The following is a 25813-nucleotide window of genomic DNA, read 5'->3' as shown; positions in this document are numbered from 1 at the left end:
CAGGTAAAGGATGCATGCTAAAGCACACTGCTCTGCCTTTAATGCAACAAAATGGAAATACGAACATTCACAGGCCCCGAAAAGGTCTGCAGGGTGCATGCATTGCACACCAACACACCAGACACATACAACAAAAGCATGTCTTTAAGACAACCAACATCACAAAGGCCACCCCAAAAAACACACTTGCCCTACTCAATCCAATGCCATCCATGCCCTAAATGATGTCTAAATTCAACAGATCACACAGAAAACACTTGATTAATAAAGCTGTGGCTACCTGCTCTGATCCTAGTGGATGAAAAAGCAGGCCTGTTGGCAGACAAGGCCAGGCAAGCTTGCAGGCCTAGGCCTCAAAATGGCCACCAGCCACATGGCCAGGCCCAACAACATCACAAAGGCCACCCCAAAAAACACACTTGCCCAACTCAATCCAATGCCATCCATGCCCTAAATGATGTCTAAATTCAACAGATCACACAGAAAACACTTGATTAATAAAGCTGTGGCTACCTGCTCTGATCCTAGTGGATGAAAAAGCAGGCCTGTTGGCAGACAAGGCCAGGCAAGCTTGCAGGCCTAGGCCTCAAAATGGCCACCAGCCACATGGCCAGGCCCAACAACATCACAAAGGCCACCCCAAAAAACACACTTGCCCAACTCAATCCAATGCCATCCATGCCCTAAATGATGTCTAAATTCAACAGATCACACAAAAAACACTTGATTAATAAAGCTGTGGCTACCTGCTCTGATCCTAGTGGATGAAAAAGCAGGCCTGTTGGCAGACAAGGCCAGGCAAGCTTGCAGGCCTAGGCCTCAAAATGGCCACCAGCCACATGGCCAGGCCCAACAACATCACAAAGGCCACCCCAAAAAACACACTTGCCCAACTCAATCCAATGCCATCCATGCCCTAAATGATGTCTAAATTCAACAGATCACACAGAAAACACTTGATTAATAAAGCTGTGGCTACCTGCTCTGATCCTAGTGGATGAAAAAGCAGGCCTGTTGGCAGACAAGGCCAGGCAAGCTTGCAGGCCTAGGCCTCAAAATGGCCACCAGCCACATGGCCAGGCCCAACAACATCACAAAGGCCACCCCAAAAAACACACTTCCCCAACTCAATCCAATGCCATCAATGCCCTAAATGATGTCTAAATTCAACAGATCACACAGAAAACACTTGATCAATAAAGCTGTGGCTACCTGCTCTGATCCTAGTGGATGAAAAAGCAGGCCTGTTGGCAGACAAGGCCAGGCAAGCTTGCAGGCCTAGGCCTCAAAATGGCCACCAGCCACATGGCCAGGCCCAACAACATCACAAAGGCCACCCCAAAAAACACACTTTCCCAACTCAATCCAATGCCATCCATGCCCTAAATGATGTCTAAATTCAACAGATCACACAGAAAACACTTGATTAATAAAGCTGTGGCTACCTGCTCTGATCCTAGTGGATGAAAAAGCAGGCCTGTTGGCAGACAAGGCCAGGCAAGCTTGCAGGCCTAGGCGTCAAAATGGCCACCAGCCACATGGCCAGGCCCAACAACATCACAAAGGCCACCCCAAAAAACACACTTCCCCAACTCAATCCAATGCCATCCATGCCCTAAATGTGCTTGAAAATGAAATACATTAAAAAAACAACAAAAGGAACAGTTGCTTCATCATGCACACACACACCCAAGAGGCCATGCCCATGGCTAGCTCGGGCCTACTACTACTACCCACAAAATAAAAAAAAATAAAAAAAGGAATGATGATAATTAATTATCAAAAATAAATTGTAGTTACAACAACTGCAATGCCCACAATCAAACAAACACAACATCCACTTACTTGTAAAATATCCTATTCCAAAAATCCTCAAATCCAATTGCAATGATGCAGCAGACAAAAAGAGTGATCTTTCCAGCTCCAAATCCAAAGGCAGAATGAGCAGGAGATGGACAAAGCACTGGGAGGATCCTGCTGGACAGGAACAGGAAGTTTGAGATTCTGTGTCACTTCCTCCCTCTCTCCACCTTTTAAAAAAATGACTCCTTGCACAAAAAAGGAAAGCCAAATGTCAATGTAAGGAGTTCTTTTCATCCAAAATCAGCATTTGCAGATGGTTTCATGCTGCTAGAGCCGATATTCCTCTCCAAATTGAAAATGTTACGTTGTTGAGTTCTCGAGCTTCACATTACTTCCGCCGGCGTGTCGAAAACGACATGATCGCGTTGTCTTCTATGTCCCTGTCGCGTTGGATATGACGTGTTCGGGGTCTCTTTCTCCTGTTCGCGTTCGATTAGACGTGCCCGCGTCCTCATCCTCTGGCTCGCGATGTAGAATGACATGTTCGAGATCTGAATCTTCTCATACTCGCGCGGTGCATGATCGCGAGAAGAAAGACGTGATCGCACGACAAATGACGTGATCGCGCGACAAATGACGTTAATGCGGCCGCGAACTGTCGCGAGACAGCGCAAAATGGCTACCAAAATCCAACATCTCGTGGAGAACGCGACCGGGTCGGGAAAACTTGTCGGCGAACGCGGAGTTTCAGGTAAGGCGATCGCGCGAACGCGAGAATGTATTTATTTACAGCGCGAGCAAGAAACAAATTATCGCTAAGCTGCGGAATGCGGAAATTGTGACATTTTCTCGCTTTCCGCGGAACGCGAAAATGCCGAAATATCGCAATTTCCGCGAACGGAACGGAATTTTGGCCCAGGCCTAGTTCAAATAAGGGGAATAATAATATCAAAACAAGCGAAAGATTAAAGGGTAAAGGTAAAAAAAAAAAAGGCAATGAAAAAAGCAAAGTATTAAAATGGGGCAAGAAAGTGTTTTGATTTTCATATAATGAATATGTTACAAGGTGTTATGACAAACATATAACTATTACAATAAGTTGAATAACAGTGCATGTTTAGTTTGACTCGTACAACATACTTGGCATTTTACCAGCTGCCCTATCTTTTTGTGACCATGCTAATTAAACAAGCATTGGCAATGCAATCGGTCTCATACTTTTGTGAAGGTTAGAGCTAATGGTGTTGTAAATGACGCTGTTTTTTACTTATTTTTTAGGTCGAGCCTGGGCAACGCATGCGCTACTCTGTGGTATGATGTATTGGAGCATGGAATAGAAGCCCCGCCCACTCTCCTCCCATATTTGCCATTGGCTTTTGTCATTGGCCTTCGTAAATGCTGGTTTCTGATTCGTTAATAGGCTTGTAAGTCCTTCCTTAGTACGGCATTGTCTTCATTGGTAACCTCCCATGAGGACTGGCCCTTTTACTTCGGTTGTTACACGGTACGTCTTTTTTTTGTCTGTAAGCACTTTATGCGTGCTTTCACTTTCCAAGCAGCCAGGGATAATGGCGGCCGCTTCGAATAGGTCTCGCATTTACAAGAGTTTGAACTATTGGCATTGTAAATGACGATGCCTGTTATTTATGTGTCATTTAGCAAAACAGATAAATGAAAGTCATTGTCATTTATAATGTCAATAGCTTAAACTCTGGCAAATGTGACATCTATTGCATTGCAAATGCTTGTCATACATGGTTCCTGGTGCACACTGGTGGCAAACATTCGGATGTTTGTTTCTCACATTGCTGGTTTTCGTACGCAGATACTGGTGCACGCTCGTGTCTCAGGCTACACAGCACACATTCTGGGACTAGTTCCCTTACTGCCTTTGTTCGTACATGGATCCCGGTGCACGCTGGTGGCTCCACGGCATACATTCTGGTGCCAGCTTCCTACTTGGCAGGTTTTTGTACATGAATTCTGGTTCACGCTCATGTCACTCACTGCACAACACACTCTAATGCTGGTTTTCTATATAGCAGGGCAGGTTTTCCTACACAAATCCTGATGCGCGCTTGTGTCGCATGCTGCACAGCACACTCTAATGCTATTTTTCCACATGTCTGGTTTTTATGCACAGATTCTGGTGCACGCTCATGTCTCATGCTGCACAGTACACACTAATGCTGGTTTTCCACAGGGGTATTTTTCATGCACTTATCCTGGTGCACGCTCGTGTCTCATGTAGCACTGCACACATTTTGATGCTGGTTTTCATACACGGATCCTGGTGCATGCTTGTGTCTCACGCATCACAGCACATTCTAATGCTGGTTTCAAACATGGCTGGCTTTCGCGCACAGATCCTGGTGCACGCTTGTGTCTCAGGTTGCACAGCACACACTAATGCTGGTTTTTCACAGGGCTGGTTTTAATGCACGGGTCCTGGTGAATGATAATGTCTCGTGCTGCACAGCAAACTCTAATGCTAGTTTCCCACATGGCTGTTTTTCGCACACGTATACTGGTGCACGCTCATGCCTCACGCTGCACAGCACACTCTAATGCTGGATTCCCACACGGCTGGTTTTCGCACACGGATCCTGGTGCACTCTCATGCCTCACGCTGCAAAGCACACACTAATGATAAGTTTTCATAAATGGACCCTGGTGCACGCTCGTGTCTCATGCAGCACAGCACACTCTAATGCTGGTTTACCATAATGCCTTTTTTTAAGGCACAGGTACTTGTGCACACTTGTGTCTCACGCTGCACAGCACACTTTAATGCTGGTTTCCCACATGGCTGGTTTTCACGCATGGAACCTGGTGTACGCATATGCCTCATGCTGCACAGCACAATCTAATGCTGGTTTTCAAATGAGTTTCTCCTACTACAGGCATAACAGGCTTTCCTGCAACATTCAGCAGGCCATGGGTGCTTTCACTTTCCAAGCAGCCCGGGACAATGGCGGCTGCTTCTTTGCAAGGAAACAGGGCTCGTATTTACAAGAGTTTGAGCTATTAGCATTGTAAATGGCAATGTTTTTTATTTATGTGTTAATTATAAAACAGATAAATAAAAGGCATTGTCATTTACAATGCCGATAGATTAAACTCTCGCAAATGCGAGACCTATTGCATTGCAAATGCTTGTTTTTGTTTGCAGTGAAGTGATCAGTTAGAAAACGAGAATTAGAGCTTTTGGCGTTGTAAATGTAAATATTTATGTGTTCTAGAGTAGAGTAGGTGTATGTGGTGTGTAGTGGAATTATGTGGCTACCATTCAGATAATGTGAGCATTTAAGAAGCAGAGGTGCAGTTAGGATGGATGGGTTGGTGGAATGATAGCTATTTGTATGAATGCTTGAATAGATGGATAGCTGTATAAGTACATGCATGGATGTCTGGGTGATCAGTTGAATGAAAAGATGGTAGGTGATGCATGGGTAGGAAAGTTACAGATGGTTGATATGGAAAGAAAAAGATGGATACATAGGGAAAATATTTATAAAAAGGAAAGTTTTGTACTTTTATTGGACCTTTGGTCAAGACTGGATGATATATCAGGCTACATTGTGGCCCAGATCTCAATAAACATAAAATCCCATTTATAATTCAGAAGTTGGTGGTGGTTTTGTGCCCTTACCCCGAAACTATGCTTCGTTGTCAGCTGCTTGGAAGCCTGCCTAATCTGTAGTCTTCCAACACAGTATTACATTTGGACACTGGTTTAACCCATTCAAATTAAAAAAAAAAATTTTTAAACTTTATTTATCATTTTGTCACAAAGGTAACATCATATGCAGTAGTGTACACAGTCATCATCAGTAGTTAATAAAAAGGCCAGTACGGTCATATAGATGCATGTTTTGGATACAAACTACGGAAAGGTCCAGCCCAGCGTCAATACAGTGGTTATTACATTGCCGTTCATACAATCAGTGGAGTGCAATACCTCATCACAATGTGGAATTGTCACAGCCGAGAACATAGTACACAAAAGCTATAAACTTGGTATAGAATATGCTCCGGGAGGCCCGGGAATCAAACATTGCGGTGGTTAGATTGTGAGCTAGAAACCAGGTACCCATCCCCGGTGTGAACTATGCCTTGCTCCAGCAGTGAGGCAAAGTCTCGCTGTCGAGATGTGAGGTATGTTCTGAAAGGACCCCATATGTCTCTGGGACGTGATGAAGAGGGCACTGTGGTGGAATATACCTCGCTCTTTGTGTTGCAAGAAGCCAAGCTACCCAACCAACTCTGAACTGTAGGCAATGTCTTGCGGCCCCAGTGTATAGGCACTTCTCGCTTGGCCAACAAAAAACTAAGGGCCACAAATTCCCGAACCTTTTTGCGAAAGTTTGCCACGTAGCCCAGTAGTGCAATTTCGGGTATAGGATCGAGTGGAAAGTTAATCATGACGCCCAATATCTTGTGTACCGCCTCCCAGTATGGTTGCAAGTGAGGGCATGTCCACGCTAGGTGTGTGAAGTCAGCCTGGGGGGCTGCGCATTTGCGGCAGGAGTGGGGTCTGGACAGGTCTAGTTTGAGGACTCTGGCCGGTGTGATGTAAATTCTGCATAGAAACTTGAAGTGTAAAAATTTGAGTCAGCTGTTGAGGGAGACATCTTTCGTGACTGCGCAGCAGGTAGCCCATTGGTCATCTGTTATTGGGCGACCCAACTCCCCCTCCCAGTCCCTATGGATCTTGTCATCGTCAACAGGGATGAGCCTTGTACATTCTTTGTACAGTTTGGAGATAAGGTGGACACCCATCTCACTTTCAATGACCACCGATAAAGGGTTGAACGATTCTGGTTCGAGGGGAAAGCCAGGCAGCGTGGCGCGCATAGCAGATTTTATCCAACCCAGCACAAACCTTTCCATAAATGTGGAGTAAGGGAAGCAAGTGTCGTCACTCACCGTAAAGGCATGGCCGTCCGGTAACAAGTCCCCAGTTTTTGTAATAGCAAATTTGGTTAAGGTGCGTTGCACTACCCGCTCACTCGTAATTGGAAGCCAGCGGGCGTTGGGGAGTGGTAAGGCTGTTGAGTACAGAGTGGCCGTGTTGGTGACCCGTCGAAGCTTCTCCCACGCCCAACTAGTTGTGGAGACTGTCTGAATGTCATTTAGGTCTCTGGGGAGGCCTTTGGGTAGGACCGTGGATAATTGTTTGGGAAGGACTAGGTCAGACTCTGGGCGAAGGAAAAGGATACTGGCGTCTGGGTGATACCAAGCATATGCGTAGCTGCACTGAGCTACTAAATAATACAAATGGAGATCCGGCACTCCGTATCCGCCTCTGTCGTAAGGGAGAGTGAGCACTTGCCAGCGAACTCTGGCCCATTTGTCACCCCATTCCAATCGTATCAAGTGTGATCTGAGCGTCGAGAAAAAGCTGTTTGGAAGGGGTATAGGAATATTGCTGAAAAGGTATAAAAATTTGGGGAGGACAACCATCTTGATGATGGCTACCCTGCCAGCAATAGACAGCGGTAACCTCAGCCATCTGTCAATTTGTGAACCCATTCAAATTTTAAATACTATGTTCCATTAAACCTTACAAGAGACAGTTACTAGTTATGACTGATGAAGGAAAAGTCTGATGACTGGTCCCATTTATAGCACTTGCATGTGGTGTTCTACACGTTGCAAGGACACGTTGGCAATGCCCTGTTGAAGAACACAATGATGCCACTCTGTGGCATTGAGACTGCCAAATATAGGCCTATTTGTAAACTCTCTGGTGCATGTCATGCACACAAAAGGCATGCTACATGTTTCCGGAGCCTTGCAACTTGTAGCCGTGTGAGGGCAAGGAAGGGTTGGGATGACTGACACAGCAGGGGCAGCATTACCGTCTTCTTGTTCTGGGTACTGCAACATTTCTGAGTGAGCCTTCACAGCAGCAGCTTCCCAGTATCTCTGTTGCTTACTCGATTGGAAGACCAAACAAAAGATATCATATTCTGGGACCGTATTACAGATGACTGTGCCAGCGCTAACTGTCACTGTGCGCCAGATTATGCGCCCAATGGCATTACAGAGGATCAGTCTGAAATGCGCCGTGATGTTGGTGAAGACTTTGAGCTCTGTGTATATAAGCATTCGCGTCTGTGCGCATATTCTATTAGCGCACAGACGCAAATGCACATAAACGCAGCCATACTCTGGCACACAGCGACAATTAGTGCTGGTGCACTCATCTGTAGTACGGCCCCAGAATGTTTAATGTACTGCTTTAGTTGATGGGCTAGGTGAAAGTCCTTATTCTCTCACCAAACGCCTGACCCATACATTCACTGAAGCACTACGAAGAAGAAATAAGGCTGCACTGCGCTCTTAAAAAACAATAGTCTAGCCTCACAAATCAGAAGTATAACTATACCCAAAGCATGCTCCAGAAACATTTTGCATGCCTTGCAAGGATACAGATTACAGTTTCAGGTGTTCAGCATGTATTGTATTAAAAAGCACTCCTGCCAAACTTGTGATGCTGTACCTGCCCGGACAGCCCACCACCCCTGCCCTACCTGAACAAATGGAGCTCCAAGGCCATGCGCGTTGCCTGCTCCAGATTTGCCAGGCCCAGTTTCACCTGCGACTGCTGCAGCAGCGTGGACCTCATGGGCTTGTTGCTGCCTTCCAGGGCCTCCAGCAGCTCAGCCAGCACCAGAGGCAGAAGGAAGTCAAAACCTGGATTATTTTCACCAGCGCAGCACCCGTACATTGTCACCCTAAGGGCGCCATATTAGTTAAGATACTATCAACACTGAAGGTAATCAGCTTAGGATGCGCTATCTTGGTTAAGGGATCGCAAACTGCGTAATCATGGTTGAGGGCTCGCAAACCTAATACAGCGGCAGCAACACAAAACAAGTACTAGTGAAAGAAGCGAGACGGCTCTTAGCAGAGGCACTGTCACACGGAGGGCAGACTTCATGCATTTAAGTTCACAGCCTCCAGGCGAGCCTCCACTTTTTATTCTCACCACTGACTGATGAGAGAAATGGGGGGTTGTGGGCTGGGAATGAGAGAAATGCAGGGGTGGGTGGCTATACATACGAAATGGGCATTACATTTGTTGCACAGTGATAAAGCATGGCATGCCACGCTGCAACAATAAGAAAAAATAGTTCTCCCCAACAACAGATGAAGAATGCAAGCGGAAAGAAACTTTATTTAGGCGGTGCTTCTCTGCAAAAAACTGAAGTGAGGTATCGCTGCATGAACCACTTAGGAGGAAACAAAGAAGAGCGACACTGGACTGAACCAATGGTAAGCAGCAGGCAGGAGCAAACTCATTTATCAATATAATAGGTCATCCAGACAGCACATGTGCGTTCCCTAGGCTCAACCTAAAAAGCAATACAACTATGTATTTTTTTTTCCTTTTCAGATTTACACCTAAAACAAGAAGCACACAAAGCAGTCCTTTAAAAATATGCATTTCTTCTATGATTGCAAGAAATTGGATTCATATTTGGGGTGGACAACTATACATCTCAAGAAATAATCACAACTCGAGACAGCGTGGACCTTCAAAGTCAATAATTAACCTAAGCTCCACCCGCTGATAGGAATGATGTAGATATGACAGGCTTAATTTAGGGCAATGTGTGACTTATTTATCCACTGTCAGAACAGTAATAAAGTAAAAAACACCAAGCAATAAAAATACCAAACTGAATTATAAAAATAGAGTAAAATTTAATAAGCAAAATGACACCAAAACAAGACTAATCCATTAAGGGATACAACAGATATGAATTTGAATTTTAAAGATTAAAGTGATAAGAGCACTGAAAAGGATTACACACCATTGATGGTCAATGGCCACAGTAGAGTTTTTCTTTGGGACTCAGTCTCTGAAATTGAAGTCAAAAGCCTTCAGTGGGTCAAGCCGCCAGGCTGCATCCGACGGTGAGTTCCATGAGACCGGGTACCTTATCGATCAGGGCCCTCTGATTTGCTGCTGCGGAGAAGCTCCAAGTGGGAGAAACCACTTTCTTCAAACCAGTGTGGCTATGCCTTGGGTGGATAGAATGGGTTTGTATGTTCTGGTCCTCCTGAGATCTGGAAATCTAAAACCTTGTAGGTCCCAACTTTTCAGAGGTTGTATGACAAGTGCAGTTAGACACAGCTCAGGTTTCCAGGACCTGAGAAACAACAGTTGGGAGTTAAGACTCAATCACTCAATCAAAGCATTTGTATAGCGCGCTACTCACCCGGAGGGTCTCAAGGCGATTGGGTGAGGGGGGTCCGCTACTGCTCGAACAGCCAGGTCTTGAGTTGCTTCCTGAAGGAGAGGTGGTCCTGGGTCAGGCGGAGGTGGATGGGGAGGGAGTTCCACGTCTTGGCAGCCAGGTAGGAGAAGGATCTTCTTCCGTTGTGGCTCTTCGGTTGCGGGGGATGGCAGCGAGGGCGTGGCTGGTCGATCGAAGCTGGCGGGTGGGAGTGTAGAAGGTCAAGCGGTTGTTGAGGTATCTTGGGCCTTGGTTGTGGAGAGCTTTGTGTGCGTGGGCAGTGGCGTCACTAGGGGGGTGCGGACCGCACCGGGTGACACCCTCACGCGGGGTGACACCAAAGGGCCGGACCGGTCACTTTTGTGCAGACTGCAGAGCCAGGGGCGTAACACAGGCCCCCGCAGCCCCCACGCTCCAGGGGCCCCCGAGGCAGCCAGCAAGCACAACACATCAGTCTTGCTTGGATGTGATAGGTTACGTAACTTACGTTACGCTCGACGTCGTTACACCTCGTCTCTTTTTAAATTGTCTTCACGTCTGCGTCAGCTCTTTACCCTGTACCCAACAATGCTCTAATAGAGAGTCGACCCTGCAACCGGGCCGCCAGTGATCCAATATCCACCATCCAGACACTTCCAAACAGGAGTTCAGGCTACAGGGAGCAGTAGCTTTCAGGGTTATGCGAGCGTGCCTGCCGGGAAACGCATTTGTTAACACCATAGAAGTGGGCGCTTGAGAGCTTTGGATGACCAGTCCCGCCCTTACTGTAGGGCCCAGGTGTTCACGGGGACCAGATGTGGCCCTGTTACTGTCTGCGCGCCTGAAGGTACCTGCAGTCATGGGGGGAGCGGAGCCTACATTCGGGAGATCTGGTCCCGGGTGCCGTCAGCAGGGTTGAACGGGCGTGTACACGGTGCAACGGGGGGGGTGGGGGCAGCAGTTTATAGTGCGGGCCACACACGGGCACTTCGAGGACTGCCACTGCTCGGGTGCACCGCTCACCACCTTTACCATTTTTAATGCGGTTACTAAAATTGGCCGCGATCTGGGCCCCCGCAGGCGGTGCAGGCCCCCGAGGGCTCCGCTCGCCCACTCCCTGCGGCGATGCCAGCAGCACTTACGGGCGCCCCTCCTTCACTCAAGCTCCGTAGCCGGACCGATCCTCTGCCCAGTGGAGCGTTTCTCTGCCTCAACCCGCTCGATTGCCCGGTTTCACCGCCCCGAACGCTGTACATGGGCTCTGGTCCATGAAACCACAGTCTCACCTCTGGTCGGATTTTCCCTGAACGGGGGCTCTCGGTCGGAGCCGCCCTAAGGCACGGCCATCCTACTTAGCGGTTGGCCACGTTCCCTCAAAACAAGCGTGTCTCAATCAAAACATAAGACCCCATTACGGTCTTGATACTGAATGTCTGGTTTATCTTAAGGTATGCGGCCAAGTACTAGGCCGTGTACTGCCTTCTGTGACTGGATGGTTGTGAAGTTTCCCAGTAGTGCATTCTGGCAGGTCTCTACACAAGAATCAGGTACATAATAGATGGTAGTAAAAGGGAGCAGGGCTGATGCTCTAGTTTATGAAAATATTTACCCACTTGCCCAGGCCAGAAAAGAAAGGATGTGGCCAGAGCTGCTATGCCCACCAATAGGGGACTATTGAAATACAAAGTAATGAACAAAATGTTTGAACTAATCCCAGCCACTGGTGATTGCTCAGGGCTGCATTCCAGTCCATTGTGCCAATTTAGACTGAGATTAGCAATGTCCAAATATGCAGATATTAATGTTGCTCCTAATGGGACATTCTAGCCCAAACTGCTAAGTCGGGTCTCTTTCAGACAGTAGCCTAAGTGACCCCAGACCACTTTCTTGCCGACTCGGACCTCATCAGTGAGGTGCAGAACTTTTCAGAAGAGGTGTAAAAATACAAACTGGGAAAATGCGAAGACTCAGCCCACTAAAAGAAAAAGAGACATGTGACTACTGGCAACAAAAGCCCTGGCATGCTCAGGCCATTGCCCCTTGCTCTTCGGCCACTCACATTCTTTGGAAGGGCTTTCTACCTACATAATCACTGTTGCTTTACACTTGGGTCCTAGCTTGCAGCGGCCCCCTGTGATGGCCTGTGAAGCTGCATCAAATTAGGTGCCACCTCATAAAACTGGGCAGTGAAACCAAACAAATACAAAAAATTGGGATGTTTGCGCATTCTGGCCACGCCTCTGGTTCTGCCCACTGATCCAATCCTTGGGTTATTCCGGCCCTCTGATTCTCCGCCCACAGTTCCCCTACTTTTTTCCCCCCACTTCGACCACTGATATATCATGTTGCTGGATAGTGGGAACACCATACCAGTAAAAAGTACCATACCTATGATATTATAACTTCCAATAAACTGTTGACTAGCAGGTAGCCCACTGTACAACCTGATTAATGAGTCATTATCACACTGTTGTTAACAGGCACATTTTATAAATATAGGACCTACATTTACAAACGTTACTAAGGATTCTGTATGGTCCCGTTATTTGCCAACTTTGTCAACTTGCGGACTCGGGCGGAGGAGGTCCATTCGGTAAGTCGTGAGGGGGTGACACCATGAGTTACCCGCACCGGGTGACACCAACCCTAGTGACGCCACTGTGCGTGGGTGAGGAGTCGGAACGTGATTCTCTTGCTAACGGAGAGCCAGTGCAGGTTTCTCAGGGGTACGGAGATGTGGCTGTGTCGGGGAATGTCCAGGATGAGGCGTGCTGAGGCGTTCTGGATGCGCTGGAGTCGTTTCTGGAGTTTGGCTGTGGTTCCGGCGAAGAGGGAGTTGCCGTAGTCCAGTCGGCTGGTGACGAGGGCCTGGGTGACCGTCTTCCTGGTTTCGGTGGGGATCCACCGGAAGATCTTACGTAGCATGCGTAGGATGTTGAAGCATGATGCGGAGACGGCGTTGACTTGTCTGGTCATGGAGAGGGAGGAGTCCAGGATGAAGCCCAGGTTGCGTGCGTGGTCTGTTGGTTTGGGTGCGCTGCCAAGGGCAGGAGGCCACCAGGAGTCATCCCAGGCGGAGGGTGATGATCCCAGGATGAGGACTTCCGTCTTATCTGAGTTCAGTTTCAGGCGGCTGTTCATCATCCACTCGGCTACATCTTTCATCCCTTCGTGTAGGTTGGTTCTGGCGGTGGCGGGGTCGTTGGTGAGGGAGAGGATCAGCTGGGTGTCGTCGGCGTAGGAGATGATGTTGAGGTTGTGTTGGCGTGCGATGGCTGCGAGGGGGCTCATGTAGACGTTGAAGAGGGTGGGGCTGAGTGATGATCCTTGTGGTACGCCGCAGATGACTTCGGTGGCCTCGGATCTGAACGGGGGGAGGCGGACTCTCTGTGTTCTTCCGGCGAGGAAGGAGATGATCCATTCCAGTGCCTTCTCCTGGATACCGATGTTGTTGAGGCGCTGCACTAGGGTGCGGTGGCAGACCGCGTCGAAAGCTGCGGAGAGGTCTAGGAGGATGAGGGCCGTTGTTTCCCCGTTGTCGAGCAAGGCTCGGATGTCGTCAGTGGCTGCGATGAGGGCGGTCTTGGTGCTGTGGTTGGCCCGGAAGCCGGACTGCGAGTGGTCGAGGGATCCATTCGTCTCTAGGAAGGTGGCCAGTTGTCTGTTGACGGTCTTCTCGATGACTTTGGCCGGAAAAGGAAGGAGCGAGATGGGGCGGTAGTTTTTGAGGTCGGTGGGGTCCGCTGATGGTTCTTCAGTAGGGCGCTGAGTTCGGCGTGCTTCCAGCTCTCTGGGATGGTGGCGGTGTCGAAGGAGGCGTTGATGATGTCCCGCAGGTGGGGTGCGATGACGGAGTCGGCCTTGTTGAAGACTTGGTGAGGGCAGGGGTCGGTTGGTGATCCGGAGTGGATGGAGTTCATCGTGCGGATGGTGTCTTCGGTGTTGACCGGGGTCCAGGCGCGGAGGGTGGTGGTGGGGGGCGTTGTTCCGGTCGTAGGGTGCGTCGGAGACTCACTCCAGGAGAGGCCATCAGCAGGTTCCAAGTCAGGTCCAGTTGTTATTGGTCAGCTGGGCACTTCATGGAAAAGTCCTCTTGCAACTTGTTGTGGCCCTATAGCTACACAGGACAATAGGTGTCTACTTTTTTGTCCCACTTACAAGGGAAAGCAAATCCAATCCTTCAAGGCTCTGCTCTAGTTACAGAAATCAGGTCCGGTCCTCTTCTCTTCTTCCACAGGTCCATAAAGTGTGATTAAAAAGGGTGTCTTGAGGTTCCATATTATTGCTTGGTACTAACTAGTGCATTGCTCCTAATAGCGCACAAAGTGAATGGGTAAAAGTTCCTAGGGGTAACCCTACCCGCTTTTGAAATTGTTCCTGTTTGCCCTTCTGTAAACAATCCCACAGTGCCCCCTCACTCTCAAAATCCAAGATGGAGACATCCTCTTCTCTTTATGCAGAGCCTGTGTGCACTGCCCTCCCAGATGTATGACCAGGGAAATCAACACTCTCCTTCTCTGAGGTCACCCTACACCAGTTCTGGAGGTAGCATTTGGGGCCAGCCTAATAAGAAGGACATAAGCCCGGACATTTCCAGGTGTTACCGAGCATTTGCCTGTTACAGGGGACACCCCTTCGAAGTAAATTAAGTTCCTGGGCCAACCCCACTGGTCTTTCTGCCAGGGGAAGAGAAACACAACTCCTGATTCCCAAGCCATTGTACCTGCCCTGTGATAATTTTTCATACCATTCATCACAGCTTAGTTCCTGGTTGTGCCACTGCTTATGAGAGAAAGCAAATTAGCCAGAGCAGCTTCAAGCAGGGAAAAGTTTACTTTCTAAAATATACCTTTCCCTAATATTCATTAAAAATACGACTTCACACCATTGAGTTGGGATTTTAATAACTAATAGAAAATAGTTGTTTCATCATTTTTGTAGCTGGATCCTAACTGGAGATACCAACATATATTTTTACAATCGCTTCCCAGAGCCTTCTCACAGTAAAAATAGCTTTTGGGTGCCGGTCACTATAAGGGCATGTTAACTGTATATTTCTACTGTTAACTGTATATTTCTACTGTTCTAATTTCACAGACCATGCACACTGCCTTGTGGGCTATACGGCCTACACAGGAGTGACTTTTTGATATTTAAAAGAAATCATTTTACCTAACAAAAACGTTTTGTTGAATGAATGCACAGTAGATTTTTACAGTGCAGCAGTCGGGAATACACAGGGTAGGCCTGAAGCCATGTTTGCCCTGCCGCTGTAGTTGCTGGCACTATAGGCACTGCAGTCCTCTAGTACCATTACATTTCCAGACCCTGTGTTCACTTTCTACATCATATAGTAGGGACAACCAAACAAGTGAGGAATAAGCCAAATTAACCATATCTAAGAGGGCGCACAAGCACTCTACTAGCAGGGGTAAATTGCACAGAGTTGTAAAGCCAGCAAAGCAGATATGGGAAAAATCTGGAGGGACACCACACAAAATATGGTAATTTCGTACAATGATTATTAAAAGGAAGAATAATTGTTACAAATGAATATAGGGCATTTTACACAAATACCTTTTCATGTGCCAACACTTGCCTGTTTCAGAAAAGTAAACATAACCAAATTATATTTGTTTCTGGTGCAGCCCCAGTGTCAAGTCTCTCTTTATTATGAGAGATGTAAATCATCACTTTTTAGTCTACATTGAGCATTCTGGGACTTTTAGTTTCTCTTTTAAGATTGACAGTATGGCTGATAAATTGCAGCATGCAAAGCACTCTTGTAGTTTATAAAAGAAGACTGACTGGCTTGGGAACACTAAAAGTGCTGTGTGGCAATGAACAGTGTAATGGTCAACAACCCAAAGAGAATCCTGACATTCAAATACCTGCAGCGCAAGCTTCACTTTAACACATAAAAGTTACGGTCAGGTGTACTAGGCGGTTGCTTCAGGTGCAAAGTGAAGGGCATGCCAAATTCAAGGGGAAACATTGCAAATTTTAAAAAAAATGAAAGCTAAAAAATATCCTTAGCCTCAATATGTTATTTGGTTTTAAGTGGCGGATACTCCCTCTAATTGATCTGGTTAGTGACTATCAGCCAATCTTGGGTGCAACTGGTTACAGCACATTCTCTCTTTGCTCTATAGCATTTTGTATTTCACATTTAGAAAACATTTGAAATGTGAACACAATATTTTTTTCTAACAATGTGTACCAATCTTTGTGTTGTCCAATATGTTTTTGTATGGGGGTTGCAAACAAAATTGCTCATGCATTAATATATCTTTGTCCCCACTTTTCAAAGGTTTCCTTCTAGCCACTGACCAGTTTAAATGGCCTTTTATTTGTTAGATGTCTACAGTCTTGTTTTGCATTTTTGATATAATTTCACAGCTTTCACATTTGGTTCCTTTGGAGTATTCCAAATATAATGGCCTGTACAGCCTATAATATTTGGTAGCCCCTATTTTTCTGAAGATTGAACTTGCCAGGATACAATTTGACATGGCCTTATGTTGGCTCTACAAACACATTACTTTTTCTACCAGATAGAATCCTTGCTTGAGTTTTCCAATATCTTTTCCTAAAGTGATACCACATATTACAGCTCATGCATTTCTGTAAATCTGATTTCCCCTACTTTTCAACTCAAGTTGCCTTTTATTTGATAGCAGACTGCAGTATCTTTTCATATTTGTGATTTCATTCCACAAGCTTTCACATCAGGGTCCTTCTGGGGATATTAAATATAATGGTTTACAAGGGCTGTAATATTTGATGTTCCCTATGTTTCTCGGGTTAGAGCTTACCAGGATTCAATTTGACATGGCATACTTTGGGCTAGATGAACACAGTATATTCCTGCCAAATGGCACCCTTTACTGTGTTTTCCAACATCTTTTACTGTGGGGATATCACATAATACTGCTCCTGCTTTACTATAATTTCTGATATCGCCTACTTTTCAACAGTTAGCTTTTAGCCACTGACCAATTCAAGTTACCATTTATATGATAGTAGATTACACTAATTCTTTGCATTTTTCATTTGATTCCACGAGCTTTCACATCTGGTTCCTTACGGGGATACCAAATATAATGCCTTGTTTGGGCTATAATATTTGGTATCCCTTATATTTCTTGGGTTAGAGCTTACCAGGATTCAATTTGACATGGCATTTTGTAGACAAAGTATTTTCCTGCCAAATAGCACCCTTCCCTGTGTTTTCCATAATATTTTACTGTGGGGATACCACATATTACGGCTTCTGCAGTGCTGTAATATCTAGAATCCCCAACTTTTCAAGTGTTACCTTTTAGCCACATATCAACTTAAGTTGCCTTCAGACTGCTATATATTTTCACATTTTTGATTTCATTGCGCAAGCTTTTACATCTAGTTCCTTCGAAGGATACCAAATATAATGTCTCATGAGGGCTATAATATTTGGTATCCCCTATGTTTCTCGGGATAGACCTTACCAGGATTCAATTGGAGATGACATTCTGTTGTCTGGGTGAACAAAGTATTTTCCTGCCAAATGGCATCCTTCCCTCCGTTTTCCATAATATTGTACTAAGGGATACCACATATTACGGCTTCAGCATTGCTGTAATATCTGGCACCATATATAATGGACTCTGTTGCCTATAAAATTTGGTATCCTTTGTGTTTCTCGGGTAAGAAACTACAGTATCTTTTTTACATTTTGTACATTATTCCACAAGATTTTCCTTCCCGTACCTTTAGGGGATACCACTTATAATAGCCTATAATATTTGGTATCCCCAGTGTTTCTCCAGTTAGAATTTATCAGGATTCAATTTGACATCGCCTTATGTTGGATGGAGGAGCAAAGTATTTCTATACCAAATGGTACCCTTCCTTTTGCTTTCCAACATCATTTGCTATGGGGATACCAAATATTATGGCTCACGCATTGCTGTAATATCTCGTATCCCCGATGTTTCATGGCTAACTCTTTAGCTATTGACTAGTTGAAATTGCCTTTTGTTTAATAGCAGACAACAGTAGCTTTTCACATTTTGTACATAATTCCACAAGATTTTGCCTCCGGTACCCTTAGGGGATACCAATTATAATAGCCTTTACAGCCTATAATATTTGGTATCCCCAGCGTTTCTCGGGTTAGAAGTTACCAGGATTCAATTTTACTTCGCCTTATGTTGGATGGGGGAGAACAGTATTTCTATACCAAAGAGCACCCTCCCTTTTGCTTTCCAACATCATTTACTATGGGGAGACCAAATCTTATTGCTCAACCACTGCTATAATATCTCGTATCCCCTATGTTTAATGGGTTACCCTTGAGACATTGACCAATTGAGTTTGCCTTTTTTTTTATAGCAGACTATAGTATCCTTTCACATTTTGTACATCATTCCACAAGATTTTGCATCCGTACCCTTAGGGAATACCAACTATAAAAGCCTATATGACCTATACTATTTAGTATCCCCAGTATTTCTCGGGTGAGAAGTTATCAGTATTCAAATAGACTTCGACTTATGTTGGATGCAGGAGCAAGGTATTTCTATACCAAATAGCGTCCTTCCTTTTGCTTTCCAACATCATTTACTATAGGGATACCAAATATTATGGCTCACGCATTGCTGTAATATCTCGTATCCCCAATGTTTCATGGGTTACCCTTGAACCATTGAATAGTTGAAATTGCCTTTTGTTTGATAGCAGACTACAGTATCTCTTCACATTTTGTACATCATTTCACTAGATTTTTCACCCGTACCCTTAGGGGATACCAACTATAATAGCCTGTACGGCGTATAATATTTGGTATCACCAGTGTTTCTCGGGTTAGAAGTTACCTGCATTCAATGTGACTTCGCCTTATGTTGGATGCGGGAGCACAGTATTTCTATAGCAAATAGCTCCCTTCCTTTTGCTTTCGGACATAATTTACTAAGGGGATACTAAATATTAAGGATCACGCATTGTCATAATATCTCGTATCCTCTATGTCTCATGGGTTACCCTTTAGCCATTGACCAATTGAGTTTGCCTTTTATTTGATAGCAGGCTACAGTATCTTATCACATTTTGTACTTCATTCCACCAGATTTTGCATCCGGTACCCTTAGGGGATACCAAATAGAATAGCCTATACGACCTATAATATTTGGTATCCCCAGTGTTTCTCGGGTTAGAAGTTACCAGGATTCAATTTGACATCGCCTTATGTTGGAAGGAAGAGCACTGTATTTCTATACCAAATAGCACCCTTCCTTTTGCTTTCCAACATCATTTACTGTGTGGATACCAAATATTACGTCTCACGCATTGCCGTAGTATCTCGCATCCCCTATGTTTCATGGTTTACCCTTTAGACATTAACTAATTGAATTTGCCTTTTGATAGCAGACTACAGTATCTTTTTTACATTCTGTACATTATTCCACAAGATTTTCCTTCCCGTACCTTTAGGGGATACCACTTATAATAGCCTATATGGCCTATAATATTTGGTATCCCCAGTGTTTCTCCAGTTAGAATTTATCAGGATTCAATTTGACATCGCCTTATGTTGGATGGAGGAGCAAAGTTTTTCTATACCAAATGGCACCCTTCCTTTTGCTTCCCAACATCGTTTGCTATGGGGATACCAAATATTATGGCTCACGCATTGCTGTAATATCTCGTATCCCCGATGTTTAATGGCTAACTCTTTAGCTATTGACTAGTTGAAATTGCCTTTTGTTTAATAGAAGGCTACAGTATCTTTTCACATTTTGTACATAATTTCACAAGATTTTGCATCCGTACCCATAGGGGATACCAACTATAATAGTTTATACTGCTTAAAATAGTTGGTATCCCCAGTGTTTCTCTGGTTAGAAGTTACCAGGATTCAATTTGACTGTGCCTTATGTTGGATGTGGGAGCAAGGTATTTCTATAGCAAATAGCACACTTGCTTTTGCTTTCCAACATCATTTACTATGGGGATACCAAGTATTATGGCTCACGCATTGCCGTAGTATCTCGCATCCCCTATGTTTCATGGTTTACCCTTTAGCCATTGACTAATTGAATTTGCCTTTTATTTGATAGTAGACTACAGTATCTTTTTTACATTTTGTACATTATTCCACAAGATTTTGCTTCCCGTACCTTTAGGGGATGCCACTTATAATAGCCTATATGGCCTATAATATTTGGTATCCCCAGTGTTTCTCGGGTTAGAAGGTACCAGGATTCAATTTGACTTCGCCTTATGTTGGATGCGGGAGCACAGTATTTCTATAGCAAATAGCTCCCTTCCTTTTGCTTTCCGACATAATTTACTAAGGGGATACCAAATATTATGGCTCACGCATTGCCGTAGTATCTCGCATCCCCTATGTTTCATGGTTTACCCTTTAGCCATTGACTAATTGAATTTGCCTTTTATTTGATAGTAGACTACAGTATCTTTTTTACATTTTGTACATTATTCCACAAGATTTTGCTTCCCGTACCTTTAGGGGATGCCACTTATAATAGCCTATATGGCCTATAATATTTGGTATCCCCAGTGTTTCTCGGGTTAGAAGGTACCAGGATTCAATTTGACTTCGCCTTATGTTGGATGCGGGAGCACAGTATTTCTATAGCAGATAGCTCCCTTCCTTTTGCTTTCCGACATAATTTACTAAGGGTATACCAAATATTATGGATCACGCATTGTCATAATATCTCGTATCCCCTATGTCTCATGGGTTACTCTTTAGCCATTGACCAATTGAGTTTGACTTTTATTTGATAGCACGCTACAGTATCTTTTCAAATTTTGTACTTCATTCCACTAGATTTTGCATCCGGTACCCTTGGGGGATACCAAATATAATAGCCTATATGGCCTATAATATTTGGTATCCCCTAGGTTTCTAGGGTTATAACTTATCAGGATTCAATCGGGCATGCATTTTATTTTGGCTTGGTGAGTACAGTATTTTACTGCCAACTAACACCCTTCCTTTTGCTTTCTAACATAGTTTACTATGGGGATACCAAATATTATGGTTCACGCATTGGTGTAATATCTTGTATCCCCTACGTTTCATGGGTTAGTCTTTAGCCATGGACCAGTTGAAGTTGCCTTTTATTTGATAGCAGACTACTGTATGTTTTCACATTTTTAAATCATTGCACAAGATTTTATATCCGGTAGCCTTAGGGATACCACATATAATGTCCTCTACCACCTATAATATTTTGCATTCCCAGTGTTTCTGAAGATAGAAATGACCAGGATTCAATTTGACATAATCTGATGTTGGATGTGTGTGCACAGAATTGTTCTTCCAACTGGCACCCTTCCTTGAGTTTTTCAACTTCTTTTACTATGGGAATACTGATATTATGGCTCATGAGTTCCTGTAATATCTTGTATCCCCTACTTTTCAAGGGTTAGCTCTTAGTCATTAAGCAACTGGAGTTGCCTTTTATTTGATACAATATTGCAGTTTTTTGTGCAATTTTGATTTCATTCCACAATCTCCCACATCTGTTTATATTGGGGGATACCAAATATAATGGTACATACTGGCTATGACATTGACATCCCCCATATTTCTCAGGTTCGAACTTACCAGGATTCAATTTGATATGGTCTGATGTTGGTTGAGTGAGCACAGTATTGTTCTGACAACTGGCACCCTTCTTTGGGTTTTCCAATACCTTTTACTTCTGGGACACACAGATTAGGGCATATGCGTTGCTGTATTATATTGTATCCCCTACTTATCAAGGGTTACCTTTTAGCCATTGACCAACTGGAGTTGCCTTTTATTTGATACCAGATTGCAGTCGCTTTTCGCAATTTTGATTTCATTTCACAATCTTTCAAATTTGTTTCCTTTGCGGATACCAAATATGATGGCCTATACAAACTACAGTATTTGGCATCCCCTATGTTTCTCTGGTTAGAACATATCAAGATTAATTTTGACATGGTCTTATGTTGGCTGCGTGAGCACAGTATTTTTCTGCCATCTGGCATTTTTCTTTGAGTTTTCCAACATCTCTTACTATGGTGATACTGAATATTACGGCATATGCAAGGCTGTAATATTTGCATGCCCTACTTTTTATGGGTTACCCTTCAGCTATTAAATAACTGAGATTGCCTTATATTTGATAGCCAATTACAGCATCTTTTTGCATTTTTGATTTCATTCCACAATTTTCACATTAGTTTCCTTTGGAGATACCAAATATAATGGCCTATATGGACTATAGGATTTGGTATCCCCTATCTTTCTCTGGTTAGAACTTATCAGGATTCATTTTGACATGGTCTTATGTTGGCTGAGTGAGCACTGTATTTTTCTGTCAACTGGCACCCTTCCTTGAGTTTTCTAACTACCTGTTGCTATGGGGATACAACATATTAAAGCTCATACATTGCTGTAATATCTCGTATCCCCTACTATTCAAGGGTTACCTTTTAGCCATTGACCAACTGGAGTTGCCTTTTGGGTGATACAGATTGTAATCTCTTTTTTACATTTTTGGTTTCATTCCACAAACTTTCACATCTGGTTCCTTTGGGGATACTAGATATAATGGCCCATACGGACTATAATATTTGTTATCCCCTAGGTTGTTAGGGTTATAACTTACCAGGATTCAATTGAGCATGGGTTTTATGTTGGCCTGGTCAGTACAGTTTTTTTATGCCAACTAGCACCCTTCCTTGAATTTTGTAACATCTGTTAGAATGGGGATACCAAATATTACGGCTTTTGCATGGGCTGTAATAAATTGTATCCCCTACTTTTCAAGAGTTACTCTTTAGCCATTGACCAACTAAAGTTGTGAGAAGCCTGGTCAGTACATGGTGCTCACTAATGCAAGTGTAACACCCTGCATTAACCTGGGTGACCCTTATGGTGATTTTAGGTGTTTAGATAACCATATAAAGCTCTGTAAGTGGTAGCTGTGGAGAGCAGCCTTCAGGCTTAATCTAGGAGGAGTGCAACGCTGCCTGGCTCACCAGTATCTAATACTTTAGTATAGGCTAAATAAAAAAGAACCACACCGTGTACTTATAAAAATAGATATTTATTAAATCACTCACTAACATGTTACACTATCTCCCACCTGGAGAATTTCACAATGCACACAATACTTTGGACATAGAATAGCAGTTAGCACCAACACACAGTGGGCCCCAGAAGGGAGACAGACCATATATCAAATTAATGGGAAGTGAGCCACGACCTAAGGTGAGACTGGACCCAAGAGACGTAGAAGAGTCAGGGACCCAAGGAAGAACCCCAGGTAAGAGGTGAGGAACTCCCCCAATGGTCAGGTAAGAAGGAATACTTGACCATACACTCTATACTGATCAGCGGGTACGTCGCGGTTGCAGTCTTACCACAGGAGGACGAAAGAGTCTGTTGGAACTCAGAAGTTAGTTCGAGACGAAGAGTACCTGAAAGCAGAGGGGACAGAGTCTAGGCCACACTGGGACATCCAGGAGGCACGGAAGAAGGCCACTCGAGTTCAAGAAAGCAAAAGGTGAATGAAGAGGCTTCAAGCTTGGGTACACTGAAGCGGTAGCAGAGTTGGTCCGTCCAACCAACTGCGTCAGCACGGGTCACTTATAGCGGGGACAGATCGTCGACAGAACCTCTCGATGTGTACGACTATGTTTGGCACAAGTCAGTCGGGGTAACCATTGCGGTCACCAGGTGATTGAAGTGATGAAGAAACACTATGCACAGGCGTTTGGTTCCAGGACGTTCTACGAATTATACTGGTGTCAACTTGACGGATCGGAGCTCAGGCCTCGAGGAAATGCAGAACCGCCGCCTGTGTTGCAGAGTCTCTTGGAGTCCATGGGAGCCCAGTTTCTTGTTGCAGTGCCTGCTGATGCAGGGGAGTTACTCCTTCACTCCAAGTGAGATTCCTTTGGATGTCTTTAGATGTCCACAGGGCCAGGACAGCACCTGTATGGAGCACGGACACTGATGTTGTAGCGAGTTAGCAGGACGATGAGGTCAGGAGTCGACAGAGTCTTCTCCGTTGCAATCTTGGTCCGGAAGCAGAAGGACCATGCCATCAGTTCAGAACAGTCAGCACAACTCCTCCAAGATGTCCAGGCGGTCAAAGAAGAAGTGGATTTGAATCTGAATCGAATCCCACAATGAATCTAGGTGCTCTCACACAGGTAAGCCCTTAAGTACCCTAAGGTGAGGGTTAGGATGATTCAGGAGTCCCTCCCAGAGAAGGGTCAGACAGTGGGGAGGATACTCCCATGTCCTTTGTCCAGTTTCGCACCAGAGTGGGTAGCCAACTGCTCCCTGATCTTGTTTGAACTGGAGTATGCAAGGAGGGCCGCAAATGTGCCCTTCTAGCAGACTATGTGGCGCTGTCAAGCGCACACGCCCCGGCCCAATACACTAAGTCCTGTCTGGGAGGTGGTCACACCTCCCTACGACAGGAAACCTGTTGTCCTACCTTACCCTGCCCGGGCTTGTCCCATCAGCAGCAGGGCAGACTCATGTCTGTGGTCGGCAGCAGCCTTAGGTTGCTGTCGGGCTCTGTTAGATCAGTCCCGGGAGCATGGAGGGCCTCCCGGAGGGACCCTACTGTGGATGTAATCATACCTCCAACACCGGATACCGTGTTGGGGTATGATTCCAACCTGTTTGATACCAAACATGCCAGGTTAGTTCCAGCCAGTTTAGAGATGGCCATCGCGCACAATGACGCAATGCCCCTCTATATGTTACATGGCTGATGCACTTACAACCCGGGAGAGTGGACTCCGTAGGGCGTAGGGTTGTCCTGCTCATGCGGGGCACCTTCACACTTAGAACCAAGCACCCTGCCCTCAGGACTGAAAGGCCTGCTAGAGGAGTGACTTTTGGGTCTCAAGTGCAGTGACTTAGAGATATAAGGAAACCTATATCTCTCGTGAGTGGTGCATGCACCAACTCACACAGGCTGCAATGGCCGGCCTGTAGTGGTGGTTTTGAGGGTAACCATCTGGTGGCATAATACATGCTGCAGCCCATAGGGGACCTCTGGGGTACCCATGCCCAAGATACCTTAGTACCATTTACTAGGGACTTACCAGGGAGGCCCAGTAGCCAAATAGGGATGTACTGAGGTACTTACCATAACCATTTTAGGGAGATAGCACAGTGATTGGGGTCCTGATAACCAGGATCACAGTCAGACTAGTCAGGAAACTTATGAACACCAGCAAAAAGGGGAGTGACCATGAAAGCAGATCCTAATTTCCTACATCAATTTATAGAACGTTTTTCAATTTTTTGATAAAAGTACACAAGCTTTCACATTCAGTTCCTTTGAGGGGGCCCGGCGGACACCAGATGCAGCTCCAGCACTGCACAGCGCACACCCGCAGCCCGAACCTGGTAGAGAGTCGGGGTGATGGTGCACTGTCTAGAACCTGTTGGAGCTTTCACTTGGGGTTGATACCAATGCTACCATAATTGTGGAGCCCAAAACTGCTAAGAACCCCACCCCAGGCAATAGGGATGCAGCGGGCTCATCTGCACCCCCCTGATAATGGAGTTGGCACTCTGAGCCACTCTCCACAGTCACTCTGTCCACTTTGAATAGATATTGCAAGCAATTCTGGACACATAAACTGCGCTGAAAACCAAGGTTGATGTAGTCTTCTTGGATGTGAACCTGCACTGTACGGATCACAGGAAACTGGTGGACCGCGTGGATGTTGCTGAATCAACATTAAACATGATGCAACCCACATAG

This window comes from Triturus cristatus, chromosome 11 (assembly GCF_964204655.1).
Source record: "Triturus cristatus chromosome 11, aTriCri1.1, whole genome shotgun sequence".
Lineage (NCBI taxonomy): Eukaryota > Metazoa > Chordata > Amphibia > Caudata > Salamandridae > Triturus > Triturus cristatus.
This window is presented reverse-complemented; position numbering follows the sequence as displayed.